Source organism: Perissodus microlepis, chromosome 11 (assembly GCF_051167445.1).
Source record: "Perissodus microlepis isolate ML-2025 ecotype Zambia chromosome 11, ASM5116744v1, whole genome shotgun sequence".
Lineage (NCBI taxonomy): Eukaryota > Metazoa > Chordata > Actinopteri > Cichliformes > Cichlidae > Perissodus > Perissodus microlepis.
This window is the reverse complement of record NC_140471.1, coordinates 37466557-37480294: the sequence shown is the minus strand read 5'-3', so window position 1 is coordinate 37480294 and position 13738 is coordinate 37466557. Positions and strand designations below refer to the sequence as shown.

At 41.2% G+C, this 13738-nt stretch overlaps 1 long non-coding RNA gene across 1 annotated transcript; it reads right to left on the bottom strand.

The window, feature by feature from the left end:
* Nucleotides 1-12085: 12085 nt before the first annotated feature.
* On the bottom strand, nucleotides 12086-13663 carry LOC146378524 (uncharacterized). The gene is made up of 2 exons (XR_014801701.1): nucleotides 13446-13663; nucleotides 12086-12789 (listed from the first exon to the last, which is right to left on the bottom strand). It is a non-coding gene; the product is annotated as an uncharacterized LOC146378524 (long non-coding RNA).
* Between the last annotated feature and the right edge of the window lie 75 nt (nucleotides 13664-13738).

Genomic DNA, 13738 nt, shown 5'->3' with positions numbered 1-13738 from the left:
TGACAAATGGCATAACAAACATTTCCGAGCTTGAGTCTCATCACGTCTACGACCTTTGGGAGAGATTGAACATTGTGTTTTTGAGTGACAGCAGATTACTGCTTTTTGGCGAGTGATTGAAACTCCACGTGCCGCCATGACCACCCCGTTTCCCTGAACGTAAAAAGCTTCGCAATTTAACATCACAAAGGTCTTTAGATGCCACATGCAGGAGATCGCATCAATCTGATGAAATCCCTTGGAGGAGTTCGTGAAAGTATGGTGCCTGAAAAGAGGGGAAAATGTCGCCAAAATTACACATTCATTTTAAAATGGCTGACTTCCTGTTGGATTTGGGATATTGCTCCAAGAGACTTTTTTGTAGATCTTGGTATCTCCTATAAGCTTACCAGGTTTCAGACTCATAGATAAAACATAGAGCAGGGGCTGATGTTTTGAAATATTGTAGGGGGCGCTGTGGAGCCATTTTGCGCTATTCAAGGAAAATGGTTACACAACAACAAAGCCTTCATCACATTGGAGGTGTGGGCCAAATTTAAAGCCTCTATAAACTTTCCAAGCCCCTCAAAAGCCACTTCATCTTTCATGGTCGACTGCGCTGCCACCAGGGTGCGCCGTTCAGTTTAAAGTCACAATTTTCTCACTGAAGCATCATGAGGGACCCATGTTAATATTCACCGCTTTTGAGGTGTCCACGTTGAACCTGTGAAAATCAGTACAACAAAGTGAAAGACATGATATTCCCTGTTGCCACTAGGTGGCGCTCTGCGTATTCCTGACAATGGGCACATCAATCTGTTCAGGGCGGGTCTGACATCATACCTGTAATGTCTGGTTCTGATCAGCTTGGATTTCATTGAGTTATACTAATTTGTTCCTTCATGGCGAGACATGAAAGTTCGCCATGCTGCTGGGGTCGCACCCTTTCGCGAAAAGTCACAGTTTTCACTGTAACCCAAGACCAACTCCTTAAGGCTTTCCTGGAGAAATTTGAGGCTGCAGATGTCACCCATCACAATACTGTACCCCAAAGTGTAAAACATGACATTTCCTGTTCCCACTAGGTGGCGCTCTCCCTGATGTCAAATATGGCAGTTGAAATGTGTTCAGGGGTGGAGCCTTATCATATGTGTACTCTTTGGTCCAGCTCGGACAATGTATGACAGAATGAGAGGCAATAAGATTTTCATGGCGAGTCATTTAAATTCGCCGCGGCGCCACGGCGTCACCGTATTGTGAAAACTCAAAAGCTCCGCAATTTGACATGGCCCAGGTGTGTAGTTGGCACTGACCAAATTTGAAGTTTATAGGACCAAATCCCAAGGAGGAGTTCGTTAAAGTACAAGGCATGGAAACGGTAAAATCAGAGCCAAAATGTCACCTTCAATCCAAAATGGCGGACTTCCTGTTGGGTTTAGGACATGGCCATAATAGACTTTTTTGTTCGACTCTGAAGGTTATATATGTGTACCGACTTTCAAACATGTAGGTCATACCCATACCAGGGGCTCGCGTTTTTCATTTTTCTAGGTGGCGCTACTGAGCTAATTTTCCCTGGCCATGTCTGAGAACAAGAAAATACGTAAATTTTCACCAGACCTGACGCGTGTGCAAAATTTCATGAGTTTTTGAGCATGTTTAGGCCCTCAAAAGGCCGATTCATTTGCCGAAATAATAATAATAATAATAATAATAATAATAAACAGAGCAGATACAATAGGGCCTTCGCACTTTCAGTGCTCGGGCCCTAATAATAATAATAAACAGAGCAGATACAATAGGGCCTTCGCACTGTCAGTGCTCGGGCCCTAATTACAATGAGAACATGTGGAGGCTGTTAGAGGGAAAATATAGTGAGTTCAGTGCATTGATGTGACATTGTCCTGAAAGATTTAGTTATTCTTTATGGTTAAAGAAATTGCAATAATTTATTCATATTTATTATAAATAACTCTAATTATACATCTTGCTTCCATGTTTGTATCCTGTGTCACTAAAAATACATTTTATTTTAGTTTTATACATTAATTAATGACCTGCAGAATCTCCTTATTATATTAAGTGATTCATAATTGTCACTTTATGCTTTCTCCATCTTGAAAGTGATTGTCGCTGCCGTCAGCAGCAGTTATGCAGTTTAAGATAATTTCATGGTTTAAGTTACAATAAATAAGTTAAAAATACTTTATTTTTAATAAATCAGATTTAATGTATACATTGTTGGTTTGAAAATAAACATTTAAAGGGTTTACAGAATGTTTCCAGGGTGGAACCAATGTTCAGTCTGTTGTTTGGGGTTGACAATATTTTCAGTTATAGGCCACACTCGGTAGAGGGCAGCATGCTTTCCTCTCTCACTTGGTGGAAGAGCTATGTAGAGGCATGCAACGAAGTTTTCCAGCTGTGGGAAGGAGTGACACTGCAAGATGCGTTTTCATTAACCCCTGCAAGTTAATGCGGCCAATGAGGTATGCAATTTGTATTTTATATGTTGTGGTAGAAAATAGGATGTTTGTTTGTGACAGAACTGGCGAGTTTATGGTAGTCACGTGTAATTTGTTAACATTTTGTAAAGGTCAAAGTGTGAGTGTTTTATGTTGTTTAATAATGTGCTTTATTGTTTATTCTCTATGAGAACAATTTACTGTGGAAATTGATTATTTTATGTTGTTTGTACAGTTCTCACGGCATCGTTGGTGGCACCTGTGTGCAATAAATGCCAGTAAAAATCAAGAACGCCTTGTGTCCGTTTTTCAACTTGGAGGGAGTTACAGTGAGAACTCAATCTGCTCGACATGAGGCGAGGAGACGAGGAGCTGTGCCTGTCATCCACTGAGCAAGAAGAAATTCATCGCACTCTAGCATCAGACAGATAAGACTGTGCATACGCCAGTAACCTAAGCAGCAAGCAGTTGAAGTTTTACGTGGATGATCCTTTAAGTGATACATTTAAAACAAGTTAAATGTTAGGAAGTGGATCAACTTTGTCAACTGCTTTAAAGGAACACTGTAAGAACTGAAAGTAATCTGGTGCTCTGCATATTTCCTTTCTAAGTTCATGGTTCTGTCTAAATAATATTTTTTATAGGTGAAGTCATTTTACCTATTTGTGTTATTTGGATGCTAGAAGTGTTGTAGAATTAAGTGCTGTGTCGTATGTGTTGTTGGTTTAGGAACAAAGTTCACCATATTTATACGACTCAAGATGGTATTCATTCAGATATTTTATTAAGGTTTAAGGTGTTGTAAAATCTTGAAGGTATTATCCATTCTTGATGTTTTGGACAAGTTCACCTAAAGGCAAGGTTAAGCTTGTAGCTATTAATATTTCAGGCAATTGAGCTGGTCTGTTGTTAAACCGCATGTCTGTTAAAGGTATAGCTAGAATTTATTTTGTGCCAAGTAATAAGTAAACATCGCAGAATGGATCAAACGACTGAATATGAAACTAAGAATGGCGACTTACTTGAGGATAGTAGTGCCACAAATGTACAGCAGTCACGTGAAGAAGAGCCACGAAGAAGTCAAAGACCTCGAAAGCTTACTGAAAAGGCTCAGCAACTGCATGATGATAAGTCAAAAAAACTTCAGCATCGTTTCACTACAACTTATGATAAATGGAAAGCAAACGCCAAGCAAGCTAAGAAAATGATAAAGGGAGCCCCCTCTGTTGAGGTTGTGAAGGATTTGATGTGTAAGTTAAGTTGTGCATCAGCAGATGTGAAACACGCATATGAAGATTTGCGCAAATGTGCTTCCCCAGACAGTGAGATCCGTTGTAGAGTAGACACCTGTGACGCGGTATCTAAAATAATCTTGGACAATGCAACCACTTATCTTCAGAATAAAGATAACAAAGATGTTCAGACAGAGGATTTAGTCTGGCCTGAGTCTAGTTCAGTGTTTTCATCTTCAGCTTCCCAAGGCACAAGTAAGGGGTCTCAAAGAAGCTTAAGCTCTGCAAGCAGTTCCAGCATAAAGTCACGAAAGTCAAGCCTTTCCTCCATTAAGAGACAAGAGGGCGTAGCAGAGCTGGCTGCCACACAAGCTGCACTAAAGGTCCTGCAGGAGATAGAATGTGAACAACAAGAACTTGAAAGCCTTGAAGAAGAAGATAGAAAGAGGATTGCATTACAAGAGGAAGAAAATGTGGTAAGAAAGAAAGCACTGGAAGAGAAGCGCAGACAAATAGAGCGCTTACAGACTGTTAAGAAGCTAAGTGCGGCAAAGGCACGGCTCCAAGTTTATGAATAAGATGCAAGTTCAGATGAGGAAATAACAGAGTTACTTCATAACCACGCAGCTCAGCAACATAGATCTTCAGGAGCTATAAGGAGTCCACCTGAGCATCCCGTGATACACCAAGCAGATAGTGTCACAGTCCTCGCTGAAGCAATAGCAGAGTCTATTAATGTAAGCCATCTCCCAGCAACTGAACCGTCTGTCTTCATGGGAGACCCACTAAGATACAACGATTGGAAGATGTCATTTCAAACCCTAATAGGCAGGAAAAACATTCCAGTAAATGAAAGGGTCTATTACCTTCGTAAATATGTTGGTGGACCTGCAAAAAGGGCCATTGAAAGTTATTTCCTATTAGGAACGGATGCAGCTTACAACTCAGCATGGGATATCCTGGAAGAAAGATTTGGAAGCTCATTTGTGATAGCTAAAGCTTTCAAGGATAAGCTTGCAGCATTGCCCAAAATTGGACCCAAAGACAGTGTTGAGCTGAGGGATTTTTCAGACTTCCTTAGAGGCTGCCAGGCTGCAATGTCCCAGATTAAGGGTCTGGAAGTATTGAACGACTGTGATGAAAATCAAAAACTTCTAACAAAACTGCCAGATTGGCTGGTGGCCAGTTGGAATAGGAAGGTGATTGAGATAGAAGAAACTTGTAATGTGTTTCCTACTTTCAGTCAGTTTGTGGAATTCATCACAAAGGAAGCAAAAATAGCTTGCAATCCAGTAACTTCTCTTCATGTCCTGAAGTCCGATGATGGTGAAAAAATAAAGACAACAAAGGCACGAAACATTGGTGCAAAGGTGCTTGTGAGCAACTTGGAAGAGAATGCAGAACGCAAGAGATGCACCTTTTGTGAAACATGCAATCATGGTATTCAGACATGCTGGAAATTCAAGGAAAAACCAGTTGAAGAACGCGTTAAATTTGTTCAGACAAAGAAGTTGTGCTTTGGATGTTTACAACCAGGACATCATTCAAGGACCTGCAAAAGAAGGAGTCTTTGTGAAACATGTAAGGAAAAACACCCAACATGTTTACATGAAGATCGTGAAAGAGCAACCAGAAGAGAGAAAAGCAGTGATGAGCATGGGGAGAGTGTAAAAAACCCAAAATATGCTAAGTCAACGGAAAGAACAGAGAGCAAACACACTCCTGAACTATCAAATGAAGCTACATCAAACAGAGTAGTGCAAGGCATGGACAGCATGTACTCCTCTACAGTTGTCCCAGTTTGGCTATCTGCATCATGTAACCCAGAGAATGAAATTATTGTATATGCACTACTTGACAACCAAAGCGATACCACATTCATTATGCAAGATAAGGCAGAAGCTCTGGAAATGAAAGGGGAGGCTGTGCAGTTAAAACTCTCCACACTTTCATCCAGAAATACAATCATCCCAAGTCAAAGGTTAGTTGGACTGCAGGTGAGAGGTTTCTATTCATCAAAGAAGATTTCTCTCCCTGTAACCTATTCAAGAGAGTTCATCCCTGCCAATCTAAGTCACATTCCTACACCAAAAACGGCAAGAGCTTGGCTACACCTAGAGCATCTTGCTGAGGAGATTGCTCCATTGATTGAGTGTGATGTAGGGCTTCTCATAGGATACAACTGTCCACAGGCTTTGCTACCCCGAGAGGTTGTCCCAGGTAAAGACAATGAGCCATTTGCTCAAAGGACAGATCTTGGATGGAGCATAGTCGGTTGTGTTAGCCCATGTGTCGACTATGGTGATGCTATAGGAAGCAGTCACAAGATTGTCATGAAGTCAGTGAAACCTCATCTCCAGACATCTAAGAAGCTCACAAACAAAGTGAAATACATATGTCAAACCCAAGTTAAGGAGTTCATTTCACCACCAGATGTGCTGAGGATGCTTGAGTCTGACTTCAGTGAGAGAAGAGTGGAGGATGCTAATTTATCTCAGGAAGATTTGCGTTTCCTAACCATAATGGAAGAAGGAATCAAAATTAAAGCAGATGGTCACTGTGAAATGCCGCTTCCCTTCAAGAAAGATCAACCAAATCTCCCAGACAATAAGGCATGTGCAGTTCACAGGCTTCGATGCTTGAAAGGAAGATTTGAAAAAGACAAACAATATCAAAAGGACTACACAACCTTTATGAGTGAAATCATAACAAATGGGGATGCAGAAAAGGTCCCAAGACAAGAAATTAACAACATTCCTGTGTGGTACATTCCTCATCAGCCTCATCACCCACACAAGCCAGGAAAAATACGGGTTGTGTTCGACTGCTCAGCAAGATTTGAAGGCGTGACATTAAATGATTACTTTCTCACTGGACCAGAATTAACGAACAGCCTGATAGGTGTTCTCTGCCGCTTTCGCAAGGGACAAGTTGCTATAATGTGCGATATTGAGCGTATGTTCCATCAGTTTCACGTCAAAGCAGAGGACCAGGACTACTTGAGATTTCTCTGGTGGGACGATGGAAACTTCCAGGCTCAACCATCAGTCTATCGCATGCGAGTGCACCTATTTGGAGCTGCCTCCTCCCCTGGTTGTGCAAACTTTGGGTTGAAACATGTTGCTGCCCAAGGACATGGTCACTACAGTGAAACGACCATTCAGTTCATTGAACGAAACTTTCATTCCAGAGAGTGAACGTGCAGATTCAGTACGAAATCGTGACTTGGTTCTTGGTGAGTCCCAAATTGAGAGAGCTCTGGGAATCAAATGGTGCATTGTTTCAGACCAGTTCCATTTCAGAGTGATTGTGGATGAACGCCCACTTTCTAGAAGAGGAGTCTTATCAACTGTGGCATCCATCTATGACCCTCTTGGCTTTGTGGCACCATTTGTTCTGGTTGGAAAGCAAATACTCCAACAGATGTGTCAAGACAAGGTTGGATGGGATGAGCCACTGTCAGAAGAGCTCAAACCACGGTGGGAGTCTTGGCTGTTAGATTTAAAGAACCTGGCTGACATCAAAATTCAGTGCTGTTATCTCCCAGAAGGTTTTGAGAAAGTTGAAAGATATGAGCTGCATCATTTCTCAGATGCGAGTGTTAAAGGGTACGGTGAATGTTCTTACTTGAGAGCAATCAGTGTTTCAAACCAAGTCCACTGCTCTCTAGTTATTGGCAAAGCCAGGGTGACTCCTACAAAGGTCACCACAGTACCCAGGCTTGAGCTATCAGCAGCAGTTATTGCCGTGCGAACGAGTGACCTGCTTAAAAGGGAGTTGGAAGTTCAAGCCAAAGAATTCTTCTGGACAGATTCGAAGGTTGTTCTTGGATACATCAACAACGAGGCTAGAAGGTTTCACATATTTGTGGCAAATCACATTCAGCGTATCCAAGAAGGTTCCGATCCAGACCAATGGAGATATGTGACTTCTGAGAACAATCCTGCTGACCATGCATCACGGGGTCTGACAGCAAAGGGACTAATTACTTCCAACTGGTTCACCGGTCCAGATTTTCTCTGGCAGGATAAACTTCCTGCTGATGACATTAAGGTGGGAGAGTTGGGAGCTGAAGATCCAGAACTTCGTAAGACTTTTGTCCATAAGACACTGACCACAGAAGATTCGTTGCTCAATCATTTCTCAAGGTTCTCAAGCTGGATAAGGCTAGTTAAAGCCATTGCATGACTCATGCGATGTGTCAAAGAGCTCAAGGGTCTGATGTGCAGAACAAACGAAGTCACCAGTCTTGAGGAGAGGAAAGAGGCAGAGCTTTTCATCATAGCGACTGTCCAAAACGAACTGTTTTCCGAAGAAATCAAAGATCTGAAATCGAAGGAGACAATAACAAGAGATCGTGCAAATAGGCTGCACAAACTGAATCCCTTCTTGGATGAAAAGGGTGTGTTAAGAGTGGGAGGTCGGCTGGAGCATGCAGATTTACACCCACACATCAAACATCCAGTGATCTTGCCGAGCAAAACCCACATATCAAAGTTACTGATTGAACACTTCCATCAAAGGGTTCATCACCAGGGACGGGGGATGACTATGAATGAGCTGCAATCAAATGGCATTTGGCTATTGGGATGTAGTCACGCAGTGTCTTCCTACATCTACAAGTGTGTCAAATGTAGGAAATTCAGAAGGAATGCTGAAGTACAAAGAAGGGCAGATTTACCGCGTGAAAGAGTTGAAACATCGCCTCCCTTTGCCTATTGTGGAATGGACTGCTTTGGCCCGTTTTACGTTAAGGAGGGAAGAAAGGAACTTAAACGCTACGGTCTGCTATTCACATGTCTGTGCTCTCGTGCTGTGCATATAGAGCTTCTCGACGACATGACCAGTGATGCCTTTAATGCTCTTCGAACCTTTATCGCCATACGTGGAAGTGTTCGACAGCTTCGGTCAGATCAGGGCACCAACTTTGTTGGAGCAAGACGAGAGTTCTTGGAATCTGTAAAGGAAATGGACAAAGAAAGCCTAAGACAACTAGGTTGTGAGTTTGTCATGAACCCAGCATCTGCCAGCCATATGGGTGGGGCCTGGGAAAGGCAGATCAGGACGATTAGAAGTGTTTTGACATCCATTCTGGATCATTCATCCAAAAGACTTGACACTTCATCCTTGCGTACCTACCTTTATGAAGTCATGGCAATCATAAATAGTAGGCCCTTAACAACTCACCTGTTGAATGATCCCACTGGTCCACAGCCTCTTACGCCGAATCACATCCTGACCATGAAGTCTTCAGTGGTTTTACCACCACCTGGTGAGTTTGTGAAGGAAGACCTTTATCTTCACAAGAGATGGCGCAAGGTGCAATACCTGGCCAATGAATTTTGGACCAGATGGAAAAGGGAATACTTGCTGAATCTTCAGCAAAGAGGAAAATGGTACAAAGCACGGAGAAATGCCAAGATCAACGACATTGTGATGCTGATGGATAATAGTCTACCCAGAAATTAGTGGAAGTTGGCCAAGGTAACCAAGGTGTACCCTAGTGAAGATGGAATCATTAGGAAACTCGAGCTGCTAATCAGTGATGCGACATTGGATGACCAAGGAAAAAGAGTTAATAAGCCAGTGTATCTTGAGAGACCCATCCACAAAACAGTTACCCTACTTGAAGCTGAATAGTTCAGAACTCCTGTCTCTGTAACTTATGTTTGACCCAAGAGACTATCTACACTTATTTTTTCCTTTGCAACGAGGTTCAGTTGAAAATCACCAGTGATTTGGTGGGAGTGTGGCTGCCGTCAGCAGCAGTTATGCAGTTTAAGATAATTTCATGGTTTAAGTTACAATAAATAAGTTAAAAATACTTTATTTTTAATAAATCAGATTTAATGTATACATTGTTGGTTTGAAAATAAACATTTAAAGGGTTTACAGAATGTTTCCAGGGTGGAACCAATGTTCAGTCTGTTGTTTGGGGTTGACAATATTTTCAGTTATAGGCCACACTCGGTAGAGGGCAGCATGCTTTCCTCTCTCACTTGGTGGTAGAGCTATGTAGACGCATGCAACGAAGTTTTCCAGCTGTGGGAAGGAGTGACACTGCAAGATGCGTTTTCATTAACCCCTGCAAGTTAATGCGGCCAATGAGGTATGCAATTTGTATTTTATATGTTGTGGTAGAAAATAAGATGTTTGTTTGTGACAGAACTGGCGAGTTTATGGTAGTCACGTGTAATTTGTTAACATTTTGTAAAGGTCAAATTGTGAGTGTTTTATGTTGTTTAATAATGTGCTTTAAACAGCCATCATAATTCGTCATACAATGAGAACAGGACAAATCAACAATTGACAATGACTAATTAATATTAAAATCTGTAACATAATATATTGTTTGGAGTTTAGTCTGTTACTGTTACTGTTTTTACCATTTATTTTTGGAGCAACTGTAACCCACATAATTTCCTTAGGGATTAATAAAGTATTCTGATTCTGATTGTTTCAGGATACATGACCTGCCATTATCCAATGACACATCTGCTTACCTGTATCTTTTGCTCGTTTCTCCTCTTCTTTTCTATTTTTTCTAAACTGAGCACCTGATGGCTTTGAACTTTTCTTGTCAATCTTCCATTGTTTTTAATTTTGCACTCCAGTATGAACACCCATTCCCCAACCCGAGAATCACCACAACATAACCTAATAGACCTACACCTTAGTTCACAGATTCACTTTGTCTAAGGTGTATTTCTGGGATTTCACACAACCCAGGATTCAAATCATGAATACATAATTTACAACATTATGAATGAAATGGGCTCTATTTGGAAGCAGCCGGCCCCCTCCCCTTTCGACGGGTTGTGTGTGAGACTTTAAATCATCAAATTGTAAATTATAAATTTTAAATTGTTATTGATCCCTTTACCCCGAGTCCTAAAGCGTATATTTATTTTCTTACTGTTCTTATATTTATTGTTTGTTTACTTGCACTGTTGTAACTGGAGCCTCGTCGTCTCGTCTTTCTATATACTGGACTGTATGTAGCAGAGATGACAATAAAGTTTACTTTGACTTCAGCAGCGAGCAGGTGCACCAAGGGCTCTCGCGCTCACTTGTCGCGTATAGAATTTCAAAAAACATCGGTGCAAATTATAAGTCTGTATCATAATGTCTGGTGTTTTCGTGTTTGTTGTTTTGTTTTTATTTTGCGAGTTATTAGATGCTGCTCCAGCCACCCAGAGAATCCCCCGCCTCTCCTCCCTGTGCCGCAAGCAGCAGGCGCACCTCGCAAACGGAGGGCGCCCTTACTCCCAGCAAATGGGTGATAGAAAACCGATCGGTGCCTGTACCATTCCCAATATGCGCTGGCTGACGTCGGGGCAGCATGAGTACGAACAATTTTTTTATTTTTTTTTGCCGATGCCGGTGATGCCGCCCCGGGCAACCGTATCAAAAACCGCTACTGGCTGATGTGGCGCTTTCGCTCCTCTGTCACTCCAATACGGTGGCCCCTAGAGACAAAACACTTGCAAACTCCAAAACACTTGCAAAATCCAAAACACTTGCAAACTCCAAAACACATGCAAATTCCAAAACACTTGCAAACTCCAAAACACTTGCAAAATCCAAAACACATGCAAATTCCAAAACACTTGCAAACTCCAAAACACTTGCAAAATCCAAAACACATGCAAATTCCAAAACACTTGCAAACTCCAAAACACTTGCAAACTCCAAAACACATGCAAATTCCAAAACACAACGGAAGTGCTCCAGGACGCTAGGGGCAGTGTTGAGCTCGATTTGCAAAATAAACAGCAAGTTTGTCTGTATGGGACGGTCTAGTCTCCGTCTCGCTTCCCAGGTTGCCTAGCAACCATGATACTAACCGCTGGAAATGTGTCATACAACTTTGTTTGACAGAAATGAAGGAGAACATATTTTGTTAATTTGTTTGTTTGTTTCTACAAGAGCTTTGTGTGATTTGATAAGTATCTGAGGCTGAGACCACAGGACAGTAAAACATGATTTTTGGGCTTCATTTCTGTACTGAACAGTCATTTAAGATTAGTTAGTAAATAACAATTAGCTAATGTTGTTCATGAGACTAAAGTCATATCACTTTGGTAGTGTAAATATAATATGGCCAATATTATAGTTATTATATTAATCATTATTAGCTATTACAGCAGTGAACATGAACTCTGTGTCAAATACTGAGCCTCAGTACAGATTCAAGTTGCAGTTATTTATATGTCTTATCACCTTAAATCTTCACTCAAAGACAAGTGTCTTTGACAGTGTATATATAGGTGTATCATATATAAGAGACAAATGTTGTTCCTTCAGTATGTTGGCATTACTAAATTTGGCTCATTGCTTACATATATTTATAAAAACCAAATGTACAAGCTGTGATAACTGTTTCTGATAAAATGAAGAGTAGACTGATATATTGAATATTCCTTTATTGGGTGAGAAAATCAGACCATGTCATAACTGCTTTAAGTCATACAGAATAGATATCAGAGCCTTAAACAGGCTGACTTCTGCTAAATGGGTCAAACTGGGCAGAAAGTCTACAAACACATAACATCCTTATAAAATATGATGTAACACTATAGATCAACTTACCTCAGAATATATAAAGCATATAAACAATTACAGCAATATGATGCAACAAACACAGCAGTGCTACTGATCCAAAACACTCAAAGCTTCATAGAACTGAAACATACATTTATTTTTAGCTCCATTCTGCTGCTGATACATACTTTAGGTTTCTGAATATTAAACTTGTTGCTGCCTTTCATAGTGTGTAACTTGAAGGCCCTGAGTACTTTCTCCCACACTGAAAACACTGGGAGGATAAAATTATTTGAACATTACCTAATAAGACTGATTCAGGACAGACAGTTAGTTATGTTAAACTTTCCTAGCAGTCCTTCACAAACAGGGAACAGTCTGTCTATTCTCTCCATCTGTCAGCTGCTGCTGGCTCTTCCTCCTCCTCTTCCTCACACACTGCTGAGTTTGTCCTGGTCGATCATCATGGGTGCAAAGCCTCACAGATGATGTGCAGCAGTGGGTCCCTCAGTCTGTCCTCACTCTGGACACTTGCAGTCGTCACACATGGAAATCAAATGTGCGATAAGCTGCAGGATTCAAACACAAGTGTAACTTATAAATGAATGTTCATACTTTTATTCCACAATCAGAGAGAAAGAAACAGAGAGAGAGAGTGAAGGACAGACAGACAGGTGACAGTCTCAGGTGTACACACTGCTACAAAACAGCACCAGAGAAGGAGGATTTAGTGTTTGTGTTATTACGAAACAAAAAGAGTTCCCAGATGGTACAGTGGACACATGTGTGACTCCTGTGATTAAAGCATCTTTCTTTCAGCTTAACGAGTGAACCGTCAGCTCGTTCAAACACGTTAAAGTCCGTTTGGCTCGACACCACCGAACAGAGGCAGCAATATAACATAGCTAACATTAACAGTGCAGTGAATCCTGCTTGTGCCGTGATATTCAGGACTGCAAACCGAGCAGCATCACTGACTTTCAGCTTGTTGTGTTTGTGGATATATGACTGACTTTAATTATCCATAAAATCATCACATTCTCTGTAAGATTAAAGTCAACTATTGAACGGCGTATATTTTGAAGTAAAGTCTTTAAAACCAAGTTAGTACAAACATCGCTAATGTCACATAACTTTCCCGACATGTGGCCAACAGTAATGTTTTAATGTTCTTCATTATAAAAACATTTGCGCATAAATAAGTGACATAATATTCAGTACTTACTTCTGAAAGTTTACTCTTCGGCGGCTCCGCTTCCGCCGTTTTTTTCGGCAAAATTATCCACACCACCGCCGCGCTATGAAATCTGGGATATGTTGGGCCCATCCTTAAAATTCAGGGAAATTAAGGACGCATTTGAAGGCCGCATTTCGAGCAGCCTTCGAATTGGGACAGCCTTCGTCGTGTCGCTGTGACGTAATCGGCCTTAAAATGCGGCCTTTAAGGCTGCAGACCCTGAATTGGGATACAGCCCAAATCCGGTCATTGGTACTTCCTGGCTTGTGTAGTTACTAGTT